The following is an 18,276-nucleotide window of genomic DNA, read 5'->3' on the forward strand; positions in this document are numbered from 1 at the left end:
TCTACCAGCCAATTTGTCATAGCTTTCACCATGTAATAAAAAAGATTTAGCAGCATACAAATGCCCTTATAGTAATTAGGGTTCAAGAAGAAATAAGCTGTTCCATCACTGATAGGAAAACTGCATTGCAACATAAATCCTAAAAAGATAACTAAAATTAACTATAGGAGTTCAAAAGAAGCATTTTGCTTTCTCCCTGGGAAGCAGTGATGCCTAAACTAAACATGCAATTCATTAACAGCTCTCAAGAGAGAAATAAACTAGTTCTGAATACCTTCAGTGACTCCTGAAAATGTGTTTACTAGTGGGACAGAATGCTAACAGAAAGTGGCATGGATAATTTCTTAAAGAGACATCCACAGTATCAGATAAACTGCTTATTTGTGAAACAATACTTCACCCTGTTCAATGAAACAGTCTATAATCATTACCAACAGAACACCTGAGTGTGCATTACAGAGTGATAAGACTGAGCAAAAACGTGTATCTTTCAGTCCTTAAAACAATAGATAGTTTAAAAAAAACAGGAGGGGGGTGTCTAGAATAGGCCATTATGGGGTTTCACTCAAAAAAGTGCAATTGTTACTTATTTGTGGCAAGACCCAAAGGTCCTAGTACACTCAGCGAAGAAACTGTGTGTTTTCACCTAGCAATAACCCGTATTATATTATTGCTAGTAAACTACCATATATAAATCATTTGATAGCATATTATTGCCACTTGGGGCATTACAATAGGTAAGTGTCACTCATGCTGGGGAGGCTTGGGGCTCGCAGTGCCAAGTCGCCTGGGGTGGGACTAAGAAGGAGTTGGCACCCCAGGACCTACAATGCCAGGTGGCCGGCGGTGGTGCCAAGGGAAGTGGGTGCTTCCTCTTGGCACCCTAGGCTTTTGCCCTTTAAGGCCACTGTATGTGGATAGGATATTGTGATACTTATGCTAAGTTTGGGCTAGTTCTGGGCTTGTGCTAACAGTAATATTTATTATGATTTTCTTTACACATTTATACCCCATTTTTCTGTGCCCCTAAGGTCCATCAAAGCAATTAACAAATTGAAAACATGCATCATAAAATCATTATCTTGAATAATATCTTGAAAACCATTACAACCACTGGTAAAACAATGAAAAACAGAGCTAAAATTATTATATTTATTTACCGCCCTCCCCGAAGGCTCAGGGCAGTTTACAGGAAACAGGGAAAAGATACAGATAACATATGGTAACAACAGGTGATAACAGCTATAACATTATAACAACAGTAACCTTAACATGATACCAATAGCATGTCATTTGCAAAAACATATGTATCTAATGCCAACAGTGCCTCCCATTTGTCGGGAACCTCCCGTCTCCCCTGCTCCCTCCCCGGCTCCTTCCACGAGTTGGTGCATACACGGGAAGATTCAGGTATCCCAGAGGAGGCAGAGACAAACCAGTGGGGGATCCTGAGAGCTGTAGCGGAGCCTGCCAGGGACCACGGTTTGCCCCAGAGGACGCTGAGGGTGGAGCGCAGTCAACCCGGACAAGCACAGGAGAGATCGAGGGTGAGGCGTCTGATGCAAGATGCTGAATCGCTTCCTCTTTAAGGGCTCGGGGGCGGAGGTAGGGGGAAAAGAAAGCTACTTAAATGGGAAGGACGGTGTCAGTGAGGAGGTGGGGTTCAGGCGTAGTGAGGGAACTATGCTGAACCCAGGAGCTGGTTTTGGGAAGGACTCTGACCCAACTTCATTCTGAGATGTCACCGTGGCGGACCAAAAGCAAGGACCAAAAGTGAGGGATAGACCCCACGGACCCTGGCACCATTCTCTACAGAGGGCTAATAGTTCAAAACCTATGCCAAAGGGACCTGTTTGTATTGTTGCACTGTTGTATTGTTTATATTGTTTATACTGTTACATTATTATATAGTTACAACTATTAGTTATTATTATTGTAAGGTTATTCACATGTTTATAGACTGTTTTATGTACTATTCTTTGTTCTTATGTAAACCACCCTGAGCCTCCAGGGAGGGCAGTAAATAAATAAATAAATAAATAAATGGACACAAGTCTGACATCAGGAATCACAAAACTGAGAAACCTATAGGAGAACACTTCAACCTTCCAGAGCATTCCATGGGGGAATTTCAGAATAGACTGGAATGGGAGATTGCTGAATTGCAAGTTATTATAACATTTAGGACAATGGAGTCCCCTGGACTTAACAGGAAAAAGCTATTTAATCTCCATTATACATGCTAAGTTAGCGATCCCCAACATGTGGGCTGAGGACCACATGTGGTCTGTCGACTAATTGGAGGTGGGCCGTGAAGGACGCCTTCTCCCCCCCCCCCCCCGGCCCTTGGTGGAGTGGTTAAGAGCAGTGGCCTCTAATATGGAGAAACAGGCTTGATTCCCCACTCCTCCACATGCAGCCGGCTGGCTGACCTTGAGCTAGTCACAATTCTCCCACCTACCTCTCAGGGTGTCTGTTGTGGGGAGAGAAAGTGAAGCCACTTTTAGACTTCTTTGGGTAGTGAAAAGCAGGATATAAAAACCAACTCTTCTACTTACACATCTTTATTATTATTATAACCCTACCTATATGTAACATTTAAGGAAAGCTGTTTCAAATGTAACTGAAGGAATGTACAACTGCACTTACTAATCTTTCAGTTCTTGTTTGCACCCAGAGTTGAATATGTTGATTTTGGGGCTTACACTGAACTTCTTTTATATTCAGATTCAGTTTATTAGTCAGCCATTGGCCATTTCAAACAAATTGACTGTTATATACAAAATCAGTTAAAATTAAGACATACAACTGATAAGTTCACGAGAAGTTTAAAAGTTGTCAATTGAGTTCCTACATGGTAATGAAAGGTTACACTTATAAAAAGGAACCATAATGATTATGGTTTTAATCCTGATTGCACAATTTGGACCTAATTTTCCTAGCCGCAAGAGCAAACAGTGCAACTTAAACTTCTGTCCATTAACTCTATGTATGCTGATTGATAGTCATTCACAAGCTTCAGATAACTACCTCAATCCTATCTCAGTTATAATTGCCCAGTTAATTATGCATCTGAACTCCATCTAAACTTCCCTGGCAATTAACCTCCTGCACCCCCACACCCTCTCTCTACCAATATGCCTGGTTGAGGAAATTTTGTTTCATTATATCTGAAGAAGTGTGCTTGCATATGAAAGCTGATATCTTGAATAAAACTTTGTTGGTCTTAAAAAGGCCATTCAAGTTTTGTTCTGCAGCTCTGTTAGCTAGGTTCATAATGGATTAGGCAGCCTTCAGGTATGTTGGTCCCAAACCATACAGAGATTTAAAGGTCTGCCCCAGCACCTTCAATTGTGCCTGGCAACAGAGAAAGCCAGTGCAGATAGGCCAAAACTGGAGTGACAGGACTCCTACAAACTGCTCCAGTCAACATCCTGGCTGCAGCATTTTTTACCAACTGAAGTTCTGGAACACTTTTCAAGGGCAGCTCCACACAGAGCTGGTCTTTTCCTTCCCTTCTAGTTAAAGAAAGAATTACAGAACAGGTACAGAGTGTAGTAGTGTTAAAAGGTCAAATCTAATAAATATGATGTCAAATAGTGATTAATGAGAGGAATTAGGAATCTGAGGAATGTGCTGTCCTGAGCCTGTTTAAAAGATCTAATAAAAGATCCTCATTATAGAATAGCATTCATGCTTTCTTGGTTAAATTCTTTTGTGTCGGCTATATCGGAAAGCTGATCCATAGGCATAGCATATCTGGACAGAATTTGTAAATGTAGATCTGGTCAGCTTGAGTCCTTAGAACATATTATATTGGAATGCAAGATTTGGTCTGATCAGAGAGACAGATATTGGTCCTCCCTCATAATAGGTGATATGAATTTATCATATCAAAAAATTGTCCAGTTTTCCTTTGTAGGTGAGGATTGGAAAAATACTTTGTCACTCAATATTTAGCTGTGATGATTGCCTGTAAGAAGGTTGGATTTTGATAGTTCAAGACCTTTGAGTCAGAGCAATAGGATAAATTAAAATACTTCTGCATTCCAATTATATGCTATTTCAAGCACTGGTTAAAGCACTGGTTAAAGCACCAATAGTTTGATAAGCACCCTTCAGATGCAAGATCAACAGAAAAAAGTGCCAGAAGGAAGTCTCTATTAGATGGACAGATGTGAAGAAGTAATAGCTAAAGTTGCAGAGTAAAACTGGCTGCATTCTTCATAAGTGTTATTATTTTTGGATGTGTTACAGGTTGTTCTCGGGAATCAAACGGATTTTTTAAGGGGAATCCACTTTTTACAGTTCCCTGAAAAGCAATACATTGAAGCGATTGTGTACGACGTCGTGTATAATGTTTAAAAAATAGTGTTACACAACAGTTAGACTTCAGCAACATTAGCGCTGTGCAGAATGGCCCTTGTCTAAAAAGTAAAGGGTAAAGGGATCCCCTGTGCAAGCACCGAGTCATGTCTGACCCTTGGGGTGACGCCCTCCAGCGTTTTCATGGCAGACTCAATACGGGGTGGTTTGCCAGTGCCTTCCCCAGTCATGACCGTTTACCCCCCAGCAAGCTGGGTACTCATTTTACCGACCTCGGAAGGATGGAAGGCTGAGTCAACCTTGAGCCGGCTGCTGGGATTGAACTCCCAGCCTTATGGGCAAAGCTTTCAGACGGCTGCCTTACCACTCTGCGCCACAAGAGGCTCTAAAAAGTAGTGGGACCCAAAAAGAGGATTGGTGACCTTCTCCTGAGCTTTAGAAATTAGCAAGAGCAAATATTCTTGGCTTGTTCCTGTAGTTCAAGCTGACGCACAGCAGTAGGAACTAGTGGGGGGGGAAAGCCTCAGATCTGGGTGAGAATAATTGCAGGGAATTGTGGGGGGGAGGAGGATTTGGTGCTGGTGGAGTGATAGGATGGATTTGGGGGTGCAGGAATCTCAGAAGTGAGGGAAGGAACTTAAGGATGCAGGTATACTGTGTATTTTACATGCAATTAAACTCTGTCAGTTACACTTTGCATTAACAAGGACAACACCTAACTGGGGCAAGGCTAAAAACAGGTAATGTACTTGATTTTTGTTTTTTTTTAAATCAGAAATCTTACACTGACTGGAAGAGACGGACGTGGTGGTCTCTCTTGCCTTCTTTTTCATTCTATTTAAGGAGGTAGCAGCAGAAGGAAAAGGGATGAGAGAGGAGAACTGGAGCCAGTTTTGCTTTGTCTCATGGGTCTCATTGACTAAAATAACAGCACCCTTTGGGGCTATCTAGTACTCACTTCTGTCATATCAGAAAAGTCAGCATGCAGTATATTAAAAACCAACTGAAAGCAAAAGATCCTTCTCACTGCCAGTTCAAAACTAATTTACCTATAGGCTGACTTTATTTTATTCATGCCCTTAAACTTTGGAGATTTTTTGTTTTCTGTAAATGTGCCCCCTCCCTCTAAAAAAACAAATGGAATCTACAGTAGAACTGAAAGGAAACTGGATAGAAAGGCAGCTTTAACTCTCCTATTTATGACAGTATAAAACATGTCTGCACCCAAGAACACAGTTTTGCTGGAGCATCTAAAGAGAGACTGGCAAGGTCACACAAATAAACATAAATGTACAGAAGAAACTCAAAAGGCTGTACCAGGAAATTTTTACTTGTAAATCCGATAAGCCTTTGTAGAGAACACACCATGCCCAGATCCCATGGAGGCAAGGTTTTATAAGGATTTTTGTGTCTCTATAGGAGACTCAGGTAGTTGCCAGTAGAGCTATTGCAACTGTGGTAATCAAGTAGACTGAATTTCCCACCCAAAGGTTGAAATATAATTGAAGACAAGCTTGTTGTTAATTTCTATTCCATTGTTCTTTATTTCTTCAAGCCTTTCTGAGTGTTTAACAGCATTCTGTTTGCTTCCCCCACCCTTCCTTTTCTTTTCATTCAGGTATAGCGCCATCCAAGTGATTCTCTGTTCAAATGTTCAAAGTCTGTGTTGTTAAGTGGCTTATCCTGTATTATCAACAAGTCTCCACCTCATTATAAAAATATAGATGATTTGTCACTTCAGGTATGAGAGTGGCTACCAGCAGTCCATTCCTCCCTGACATACTTGAAATTTAATTGCACAATAATAACTTAAAACTGTTTCCTTCTCTATTCTACCGAAATGCCTCCATGTATTTATGAGTCAATGTATTCCATCAACCATGATGCAACTCCACAAGAATCCACAGGTTCATATTTGGATGGGGTGTGTGCACAAATAAAACCTAAAGTGTAAATGTCACCAGCAAGCTTTTTCATGAGTGGAGTCAGGAACAGTGTACCATGTTCACAGTGCAGGGATCTACACCACAGTTTAAAGCAGGCTAAATCGTTGTCCAGGGAATTGCCCCAATGGTTTGGAGGCATACTTTATAATGCTAAAAGCATGGGAATTCAGTTTAGAGTAATAAATAGAGTAGGGGAATTTGGACTGAGATGTGGAGTAAAATCTTTGGACAACCAAGAAATTCACGGAGTGACTTTGAGCCAATCGCTATCTTTCAGCGTTACTATTATCCTTTTTCTGAGGATTAATGATGACTACAGGCTGTAAAGGCAGAATTAAAAATAATAAACAGCTCTGCCTTTGAAAAAAAACATAACAGGAAACCTGTTTAGATATACAATAATAATAATGTCTAGAACAGTGGTCCCTCACCCCCGGTTCGGGAACTGGTACTGGTCCGTGGATCAGTCGGTACTGGGCCGTGGCTTCTCCTCATCCTCCTGCCCGGCTGCTGCCTCAGGGACTGCCCTGCCACTCTGCCGCCAGCTCACCTTTGGGGGATAATTGGGGGATTATTTTTTTTCCTTGCACTTTAAATATTGGAATGTTCATGTCTAACACTTTGATGTGATAGAAAAAAATCTGAGTCCAATGGCACCTTTAATACCAACAAAGTTTTGTTCAAGGCACTTTCGTGTTCAGGCACACTTCCTCAGAAAATGAAATCGGAGTACAGAGGAAGTGTGCCTGAACACGAAAGTGCCTTGACGATGCTGTTTACTAATTTACTCTTTTCTTATATCTATACTCTGATGATTCCTATTCCTATTCCAGGTTTTTATCCCCTGTATATGTAAGTTATCTTGTCTCCTACACATCCTTATAGTCTCCTTATTGCTGTTTTTCATTTTGACATTTTTTCATTAGATAAGTAAAGATACGTATTCTGCTAAAATGGCTAATGGGTTTCTACCCTTGTCAAGTTATAACATGTCAAATAAAGCCATTCTAAGGAAACTGGTATCCTATGGGGTAATAATTTCTCTCTCCTATGGATTAGTTTGCAGGCTATGTGCAGCTTGAAAGATTAATTTGCTGATGCAATAGTGAGTAGTCATATTATATGGTTTATATCAGTGGTCCCCAACCTTTTTCAGGCTGGTGAAAAGAAACCTTAAGCATGTCACTCATTCTAAAAGACAAAGAATATCATAGATTTTTTTCAGTAGTCTTCCAAATTCCTCATTTTTCCATCAGAAAACAGGGGGAAATGTCCTTAAACAAACCCCAACTAACATTTTCCTGAACTTTTCCCTTTTTCCCCTAGGCCTTCACATCTCTTGCTGTGGCTCTGTGGTAAGCATCAGTTTTGCATACAGATGGTCCCAATTGATCAACCCCAAGAATATCCAGTTAAGAGCATCAGGCAGTGGGTGATATGAAAGAACTCCACTGAGACCCTGGAAATCTGCCAGTCAAGGAGCTAATTGTGTCCTTGAATACATAATACTGCCTTTACTGAATCACACCATTGTTTCATCAGAGTCAGTACTGTTTACTCAGACCGTGAGAATGGCTCTTCAGAGTTTCACCATCTTTCATATCACCTATTACCTGCTTTTTATTTTAACTGGAGACACCAGGAATTGAATCTGGGTCTTTCTGCATGCCAAGCAGTTGCTCTACCACTGAGTCACCACCCCTTCCCAACCCAAAAGACAAACTCAGTATAAGATAGTATCATGTGTTCCCATGATTATATCACTGGTAGATGCAGCATCCCTAGAAGAAACCTCTAGATAAGCCTAATGTTATCTTGCTCTTTTAAGTGCCACTGTCAGCCAGACCTCCACAGTTGCCAGTGAGTTCTACAGAATAATTCATCCCCAGAATCAGGTGGATCCACTTGCCTATGGAATTCATATGGAATCTACTTGTGTGGGGTTTCCCTATGCATTCCATCTGACTTAACACTTAACTGACTAATCACTTAGGACCACTCCTGAGCAGTAAGCTATAGAAAGTAACAGTGATTTTAACTATTTATTATGTTTAGACTTCTGTTTTTTATTATGGAATATGATAATTGACTGGGGACAAAGCCCGTTGCATTCAGGAATATAACAGGCACTAGATTGGGGGGTAGGGGTGGAAGAACTCTGTGGACGGCCCCTCCCTCCAGGACCAGGAATGACTGAAGGTCCCCAAGCAGGGAACTCACTGGCAGGGGGAGCTCTCGCGCAGCAGAGAACTGCAGCTTCTGAACCTCAGAGGGAAGTGGAAAGAGGAGGGTGGTTGGGGGTGGGGGACGGAAGGCGATTGGCTGGCCGCTGGACAGACAGGCAAGCTGATTGGAGAAGGCACTCAGAGGCAGGACAGCTGCCCTGTGTGGATGTTAAGCGCTGAGTGGCACTTAAGCCTCCTAGGCCTTACCAGAAATATTAAGTGGAACAGATTTGAAGCTGTTATTGTTTAACTATGATGTGAACTTTGAGCTCCTTGGAAGGGCGGTAAAAAAAACTGGTTTAAAATGTCTGCCTTGGAGGCAATGTTCATTTTTGTTACTAAATATCTTTAGAATTCTGCTGCAGTGACACAGAACAAAATTCTATTGCCCAGTGACCTACTGTGTGCATGTAATGGGGGCAGTATGGAATTATCCTTGGTATATAGAGTCATTGTGGCAGATAAATGCCTGTCCCACTGTGGTAGACAGGATTAATTTGGTAGTCTGTATACCCAGTGGCAGGTGTGAAATGTTTCCCAAGGTTGTAGTTTGCCCCCTGACAGCAGCACAAGAAGTTCAAAGCAGAACTCTTCATTTTGGTTTTACTGTCACTCCTTTAGCTCATTTCTGGGAGCAATAGCAGTCTATTTTTAGAACCTTGTGAAGAGTTCCTTGGAGAAACACCTTCATTTTTGTTTTGAAAGAAAGGGAGAGAAAATGCAGGCTTAAGACACTGGGATGTACTATGTATTTCCCAACTTGCCTTAAGATAACAACTGCAAGTCATTGAGTTTCTCTCTGCCTCAGTTACCCTTGAGGAATGACATTCCTTGTCTCCTTTCATGTCTGCCTTTATTCTACCTGTCCTGTAAGACAGCATGGTTTACTAAAAGGTATGCTTATAGATGAGCTGTAGCTGTATTGCAACCAAAATTTCAAGTCATGTGACACTTTAAACACAAGCTTTTGTGAGTCAGACATCAGATGCTATTACTACTTTCTAAGGTGCCACAAGACTCTTGGTTATTTTGCTTATTGTATGTCTATCACTCTTCAGCAATTAATGCTCTATAGTTTATGTCTATAGTACTCTTCAGCAATTCACAATTTTTTCAGCCTATTCCATCAGAAATAAGGAGTTAATGCATTGGTTTGTCTTACAAGGCTATGCAAATACTTACCAAAATAATATATCTTAAGTATGAACACTTGTAATATACTATGTGCAAGAATGATGATGGTGGTGATTATGTTACAAGTGGAAACCTGCAAGGACTTGCGGGAGGCATCTCATCCCCCCCCCCCTTACAAACACTGTTTCCTTTCCCTTTCTTTAATAACTCCACAGCATCTCCCTGTTCCAGCTTCCTTCTCTACTTCTAAAGCTGTCAACCTCCAGCTGGGGCCTTCAGTTGGGAATCACAACCCAATTACAGAGATCAGTTCACCCTGACAGCTTCTACCTAGGAAAATTGGCGCAGTAGTGTGATGCTGGCCACTGGACCAAGCCCAGTTGTATGGTAGGGAATTCTGAAGGATTTGTGGGAGAGCACAGTTTGGTGTCGTGGTTAGGAGTGCGGACTTCTAATCTGGCATGCCGGGTTCGATTCTGCACTCCCCCACATGCAACCAGCTGGGTGACCTTGGGCTCGCCACGGCACTGATAAAACTGTTCTGACCGAGCAGTGATATCAGGGCTCTCTCAGCCTCACCCACCCCACAGGGTGTCTGTTGTGGGGAGAGGAATGGGAAGGCGACTGTAAGCCGCTTTGAGCCTCCTTCGGGTAGGGAAAAGCGGCATATAAGAACCAACTCTTCTTCTTCTTCTTCTTCTTCTTCATTTCCCCTGTCTCTCTCTCTCCCCACACTATTTCCACTTTACCTCCTACTGTCAGCCCCCATACCTGCTACCTTTTCTGTCTCATTCTCTCCTTCTTAGCCATTCACCAACCTACTTTTTGTCTGCCTCCCATCTACAGCCATATTTATTCTTTATTTACTTCATTTCCCCCACCTTTCTCTGTGATGGGGACCAAAGCAGTGTACAATATCACCCAGTGAGCTTCCACAGCAAGATGAGGATTCAAACCTGGATCTCCCAGACCCTGTGCTGGGAGAAGCACTAATTGTTATGCCATGCTAGTTTTCACAGTGTAGCTGCCATTGAAGAATAGCAAATAGCCAGGCTGAGTTGAGTCATGTAAGTTCAGTAGTCTAATCTGGCGAGCTGGGTTTGATTCCATGCTCCCCCACATGAAGCCAGCTGGGTGACCTTGGGTTCACCATAGCCCTGATAAGCTGTTCTGACCAAGCAGTAATATCAGGGCTCTCTCAGCCTCACCAACCTCATAGGGTGTCTGCTGTGGGGAGAGGAAAGGGAAGGCAGTTGTAAGCTGCTTTGAGACTCCTTTGGATAGAGAAAAGCAGCATATAAGACACAACTCTTCTTCTTTTCTTCTTCTTCTTCTTTTCTTCTTCTTCTTCTTCTTCTTCTTCTTCCATCAAGTCATCCACAGGTTGCTTCCAGGCTTACTGTTGCCCACTTCCAGCTGAGACCCGGAGATCACCCAAAATTATAATTGAACTCCAGATTATACAGATCTGCCCCACTGAAGAAAATGGCAATTTGGAATGTGGACTCTATGGTATTATATGCAGGTGAGGCCTCTCATCTCCCCAAACCCTGCCCTCCTCAGACTCCACCACAAAATCTTCATTAGTCTGCCATCCTAGAACTGGCAACCCTAGTCAAGCCTGGCCCCAATGAGTACTTCCTCAAAGCCAAAATAGCCCTGGAAAGGACCCTGCCATCTCCCTCTGCTTTTTTTTTACTCATGGATCCACTTGCCTATGGAATTCACATGGAATGAATTGTGTGGGGTTTCCCTATGCATTGCATATACATCTGTAATTCCATCTGACAACACTTACTTAACATTGACTTAACGTGGAATGCTGTGGTTGCCTAGCAACAACCACGTAGATCTCTATTACTTAAAGCTACAGGAGCTCCTTCGATCACTTTTGGTTTTTTTTTTTTAATAGGTTTTTAAAATTTAGATTTCACATTTTTATGTGAACCATGGGCCCTTTTCAGGTTTGTACAAAGATCTGTCTTACCTGTTCCCAGTCAATGAATTTAAGTATCCTCATATTTGGCCAATTTAACTATTAGCATATACAAGTGAGGACTCATAGGAAACGAGGGAACAGTGATCCCTCACCTTCCCCCCCCCCATCTTAGCTTCTTCCCCTCTCCCTCCCCCTGACTTTTATTCCCAGAAATTGAAGGCTGGAATGCTGTGGTTGCCTAGCAACAGCTACTGGATATATATTTTTAAAGCTGCAGGAATCCCTTTGATCATTTTTTAGTTTTTAAAGCTATTCAATGTTTTGTGGTATGTTTTCATATTTTTCTGTAAACCTGGGGACCTTTTTAGATTTGTAAGTTCAGTCTTGCCTGTTCACAGCTCTGGTCACCAGATGTAAGATTTGGCCAACTTTGCTAACGGAATATAAGATTTTACTCAATTATTCTCACAACAGCCTTTTGTGAAGGAATATTTGCCAGTTAAGGCCTCCGTCTATGCTGCCAAGACAGAAATTGTAACGAGCATATTTCAGTAGAGATTTGGGCAATGCCCTGCTGACTCAGACTGATCCCATCCTCTACCTGTTTGTCTCCTTACTGTGCCCACAGGACTGTCCACAGCTAGCTTACTCAGTGCCTCTTCTATCTTTGTTTAATTTAGCATTGCAGGCAAGTCCTTCCCTACAGAATGAGATACCCTCCCAGGCTAGGGATGCTAATTCCCAAGTGGGACCTAGGGATCTCCTGGAATTATATCTCATCTGCAGACTAAAGAGATGAAGAAGAATTGGTTTTTGTACCCCACTTTTCATTGGCCAAAGTCTCAAAGTGGCTTACAATCGTTTTTTCCCCCTCTTCCTACAATAGACACCCTTTAAGGGAAGTAGGGCAGAGAGAACTCTGACAGGACTGCTCTATGAGAACAGGACTAGACCAAGGTCACCCAACTGCCTACAAGTGGAGAAGTGGAAACTGAAACCCGGCTCTCCAACTGCTGCTCTTAACCACTACACCAAGCTTACTCTCAGTTCCCCTGGAGAAAATGGAGAGTGGCCTCCATAGCATTTATACTCTATCTGGCTGTATCAAATATCTGTCTTTTGTCTTCTACCTACCAATTCCACTCTCCTCTCCCTCCCTACCTACTCCATTGAGGTCCTTCCCCTCTCCAAATCCCACCCACTCCCAGTTCTGCCCCCAAAGTCTCCAAGTATTTCCTAACCCAGGGCTGGCAACCCTATCCCAGGCTCACCCATAGCATGCAGGTTCATTGGTCATCAAGCCATCCTTATGGCTCCCTTTGAGTCCCTGATTGGACAGCAGAGCCGCAAGTATTCAGTGACCATGTCTGTCAATCCTTTCTCAGGTAGACTAAGAAAAAAGTGACCAGTTGGGAACTCTCAAATGTAGACCTCTGTAGTTTGTGTGCTATCTCTTCAGAGCCTCTCCCCTGTTCAGAATCAGGCCTATGCCAAATAATGAATCCAGGATTTTTTTTACACATGCTCATTTTACTTATTTATTTCACTTCAGGCTTCAGACAGAAGAGGAGGTAGTCGTTTTCTGTCAGTAAAAGGGAAAGTCCAGGAGAAAGGCTTCAAAGGTGTGTGTCACAATTTAAATTTTCATGTACTAGCAATTTGTCTCTTAATGTGTGTGTGAGGGGGGTAGTGTTTTCCAGATATTTCTCTGGTAGATGGGGACAAACCAGGATTAGTTGGCTCCACTACCATTGGCCACCCGTCACAAAAAACAAACAAAACTTTTTTACTATGACAAAGGATTTGGGCCATGAGAGAAGCCTAAAGCAATAATTCCCGAGATATCAACAGATTTAATTACAAACTTTAGGGATTGTATAAGGAAAGGTCTTCTTTTACCTCAAATATGGTCTTTGTCTTTCCAAATTATAAATGTTGGGGTTATCAGTACAGTAAATGGAATACTTCTGCTAACTGCATTCTGTTGACTGGAATATGAATTCACACAGTTAGTGAATGTGGCAGACTTTAGAAAATCTAATATGTATTGTGCTTGAGGTGGTAAAGCCTTTCCACAAACAGTGCATGTGCCAGGGAGGAGGTGGGGGGTGAGAGGTGAGAAAGAAAGTGGCAAGGAAGAGGTAGTGAGAAAGAGACAGGCAAGGAGGTGACGAGAGACAGAAATGTGTCAGAAAAAAAGAGATGGCTGAGAAACTGGTGCATTTTAGAGAGAAATAGAAAGAAAGAGAATGATGATGGGAGAAAAAAGGAGATTCTCATATAATCAATCCACTGATCCACTAGGCGGGCCTACCCATGGTTTTGACCCAGAAATTACAGCTGGTACAAAATGCGGCTGCAAGGGTCCTCACTAGGACACCTTGGAGGGCGCATATTCAGCTGGTTGTTCGTCAAATTCATTGGTTACCAGTCTGATTCTGGATCAAGTTCAAGGTATTGGTACTAACCTTTAAGGCTACATGCACCTTGGGCCCTACTTATCTGCGGGACTGCCTACTTCCTTATGCCCCCCACAGGGCCTTACGCTCTGTGGGTATGAATTTGCTGGCTGTCCCAGACCCCCGGGACATTCACCTGACCTCAACCAGGGCCAGGGCCTTTTCGGCCCTGTCCCCAGCCTAGTGGAATGAGCTTCCTGAAGAGCTACGGGCCCTGTCAGAACTGTCAGCTTTCTGCAGAGCCTGTAAGATGGAGCTCTTCCACCAGGCATATGGTTGAGCCCATGGTGGATCCTGGAGTTTCTATTGGTGGATCCCTTCACATAGGTAAATCAGGAACCGCACTCCCAATGAGAAAGGGCTCTTGGCCCCTTATAGTTGGACAGAGGGAGAGGGTGGGGGTTAGAACTCTGTATCTCCATCTTTTTGATGTTCATTGTTTAATGTTCATTTTTAATGGGTTTTAATGGGGTTATATTGGTTTTTATTGTTTTATTGTGAACCACTCTGAGTCTGAATGGAATGTGGTGCTATATAAATACAAAAATAAGTAAAATAAATAACTAAGGTGTGTGAACGTGTGGGAAAAGTGTATATGTTGAGATTTATTTGCCAAGCATTGAGTGCTGGCATTTGGTTATAAATCTGGTAGTGTCAAACCTTTACCAAAAACATAATGTCTTCTTATTATGGAAACTAACAAGAAGAATAACCAAGTTCTGATGATCAACTCCATCAGGTTATTTTCCTACCAACAGTCATATGGGACCTGACAATTTGTACCTCTTTATTTAGATTGGACACTCACTTATTCCTAAGGGAATAAAATACACATCAATATAAAATAGTTTATGTCACATTAACTTGTCTGCATAGCAGTTTAACCCTGCCCAGTAAAAATCAATCTACACAAATTAATAGTTCTGAAAAATGCTCAGGTTAGAACATGGGTGTAGCATCAAGAGATGGGAGTCACATTCTCAATGTGTCCAGCAATTAAAAATTGGCATACAATTTAGAAGATGCTGTCAACTGATCTCGTCCAAGTGGATGCAGGTTTAAAATTTAAGCTTGAAGTTGCTTCTGCACAGAGGTTTTGTTCTATGTCCCCTCAAATAACAGCAAGTTTTCCTTCTACTTAAATTCATTATGCAAGTGTTCATCTTCCAAATTTTCCTTGGCTCTGCTGCACAGCTTCTCAAAACAGGCTTTAATACAACCTTTGCTGAAAGACTGTACTCAGAGTAAATTTGGTTGCAGTGTGAATGGGACATTGCTGACTTCCTTATCTCTGCGCTCACATTTGGCACCATTTTCTTTCCATTTCCTCTCCTGACTGCAATTCCCCCTCACCAGTCACTGGTGGGTTTTTTGCCTTTCAAAAAATCAGTGATAGATATATCTGTGTAGCATCCTAACACTACAGCAATTTACCTGTTGCCAATTGTTTTGTTAAAAAGCCAGGAAAGAGCTTATCAGCAGTTGTGTGTGTGGAGGCTCCTTTGCCACGGCAAATGCCTCTGCATTCGGAACACAATGGGCTATTCTCCTCATGTGAAAGCATCCTAAGTATTAGTGGTATTTTAAAAATTAACATGGCTTTGGTTTCAAATAAATAAGCTTTAAGGTGTGGATTTCACAGCATATGACTTTGAGCTATTTAACTCCACGGACATTAATGGGCGTGGAGTAAAAACCACGATTACTCATCAAGCTACCATAACAAAATGCTTTCAGTTTATCTGTCTCTGTGCCTGTTTGTTCAGCCAGCTAACTTGTAGTTGGATTAATAGTCTTCTATGAAAATCAAACATAAACAAAACGATATATTAATAACAATAGGTGTTATTCAATTTGGGTAAATGCCTAAAGAACTTCAGTTTGTATTCATCATTCAAAAACAAACGAGGATTTAACAGGCTGCCTAGTTCTCAGATTAAAAAATATATTTAATGCTCTTTTAATTTAATGTACCTTCTAGCTTTTAGGTAACAAAAAGTTTCAAAAGTCTAGTAACCTAGCAAAAGTTCTTTTTTCAGAAACCAACTAGGCCCCAGATATCTTTAAAAGATAAAACTTCTCATTTCAGCAGTTATATAAAGTAATTTATAGGATGCTACACAACTTAAGAACAACTATTTTCTTACTGGGCTAACAATAACTCCCTGATAGCGAAGACAATCTTGGTGAGGGATAAAAGGGCAATCGTTTCATATTTAAAAGACTGATATTGAAGAGCTCTCAGAAGCAGTTGCTTGCCTCCAAGCTTTACAAATAATGGTAACTTTATATATTGCCCTTCCTCATAGGACCAGGGAATCTCCTGGAATTATAGCTCATCTCCAGACTACGGAGATCAGTTCCCCTGGTGGACTCTGTGGTGTGGTGCCCCACTGGAATTCTTGTCCTCTGCAGGTTCCAACCCCAAATCTCCAGGGGTTTCCCCACTTATCCTCCCCCATCCCCTTCTGGTGGTCAGGGGGGCCTGCAATCCTATCCACATGAATTATTCCACAGTGTACACACTGGCTGGTGCACACTGGAACTCCAGAACCATGGACTTCCTTGCAGTAGAGTCCTGCCTGCTATGATATCCAGACAATGTATTTTTTCTTTTCTTTTCTCTTGAAAACATTGTTAAAAAAACACATCCCAACAGTGAATGCTTTCATATGCAAAAGCCTCCTTTGCCTCATTAGATGCTTCTCTGCTCAGACATAACTTCCAGATTTATAGCCTAATATCTCTACCTAAGGTTCCTCTCTCCATTCCATGATTCCTTCCCCCACAAAATAAAGATTTTTTAAATAAACTCACCTGTTAAATGATTGGTTTATTCTCTTGGTCCAGCTGTTTTGTCAGCAGGGTAGCATCTGGGTATAACCGCAAAACCTGTCAACTTTGGTCTATGTTTTACAGAGCTTTAAAGTGGAAATCAGAGGCCTACTAGACTGGGAAAATCCTTTGCTGGGAACAGCTACGACCTTCTGTCCCAGTACTTGCTGTCACCAGCCTCTCTGTGATAGAAAGCAAGGTTTTACAAAGACACTGTTTACTTAGTTTCCAGAGTCACAGCAAACTTAATTTAAAGCAACAGGCTTCCTTTATTCGGACAAGTCAATGCAAACACGATGCCAAGTGTCATTTGTGCTGCTTGAAGGTTTAGCCATCAGGCGTAGGCAAGTCAAACACCCACTGAAAAAATGCCTGGGTGACCTCTTGAAACCCTTATGTTAACATGCAATGACTATCAAACAGTGAAATGTTTTTGGTGGGGCAAAATGTGTGCTAAAACCAGTAATGTGATACAATGTGATTGGAATTCCTTTAGGTTTTCTGCATTCAGGTCTTGCCTTTAAAATAATTCTCATGCTGATTTTTCAAAACAAAATTAGTCACACTGATGTTGTTCGATTCAGTCATTAGCATGGATGGGCAGAATCTGGGGTTGCCAATTCCTGGAGTTCTGGGGGTGGAGCCAAGGGAGCCTGGCATTTGGGGAAGGGAGGGACCTTGGCAGGTTATAATGCCATAGAGTACAAAGCAGACATTTTCTCCAGGGAGCTGTCATCTGGAGATCAGTTGTATTTCTGGGAGATATCTAGGCCATACCTGAAGGGTGGCAGCTCTAGCAGAACATACGCATTTTCTACTCAGTCTATTGTAAATCTTGCTTCAAGACACTGGAGGTGTTCTAAAGAAAAGTCCTGGAGATCTTCAGGAAATCTTCTGATGACAGAAATCATTCCCCTTGGAGAAAACAGCTGCCTTAGAGGGTGAACTCTGCATTATGCGGTGTCCATGTCTCTGAACCCATGGAATAAACAGGAAAGAGAAGAGGGTGGTATCCTCTCAAAACAGCTTTCCAAAGTCTACCCATAGGTCCTATGCCTTGTACCCTTCAAGGTCCATTGAAATAAATGCACTTAGAAGGGTGTAACTTTGAAGTGGATAACTCTGCTGAGGATTCAGGCTGGGTGTCACCAATAAGGAGATGACAATTGTATTTCAAGCTTCCTGGTGATCCCAGCAGCTGTAGAAAACCTGAAGTGGTGCCTGGAGGCATTTCTGAAAAGGATGCAAGCTAATAAGTTAAAGCATAATCCTGACAAGATGGAAGTGCTACTGATGAGCAGAAGGTCTGACTAGGGTTGCCAGTTCTGGGTTGGGAAATACCTGGAGGTTTTGGGGTGGAGGTGGAATGGGTGAACTCCACAACCTGTGGAATAAAAAGCTGTGGAGTTCAC

General features: G+C 42.0%; 1 protein-coding gene across 2 annotated transcripts in view; it reads right to left on the reverse strand.

The window, feature by feature from the left end:
* NGEF (neuronal guanine nucleotide exchange factor) overlaps positions 1-17,049 on the reverse strand; it is a 67,165-nt gene extending 50,116 nt beyond the window's left edge. Inside the window, exons 1-2 of one of the 2 annotated variants that reach the window (XM_077349295.1) lie at positions 16,847-17,049; positions 6,704-6,822 (exon numbers count right to left, since the gene is read on the reverse strand). The gene's annotated coding sequence lies outside the window, so the exon portion shown is untranslated. The remainder of the gene's footprint in view (positions 1-6,703; positions 6,823-16,846) is intronic. The other variant, XM_077349294.1, reaches the window with a different exon arrangement.
* Positions 17,050-18,276: the final 1,227 nt, after the last annotated feature.

Source organism: Paroedura picta, chromosome 8, assembly GCF_049243985.1.
Source record: "Paroedura picta isolate Pp20150507F chromosome 8, Ppicta_v3.0, whole genome shotgun sequence".
Lineage (NCBI taxonomy): Eukaryota > Metazoa > Chordata > Lepidosauria > Squamata > Gekkonidae > Paroedura > Paroedura picta.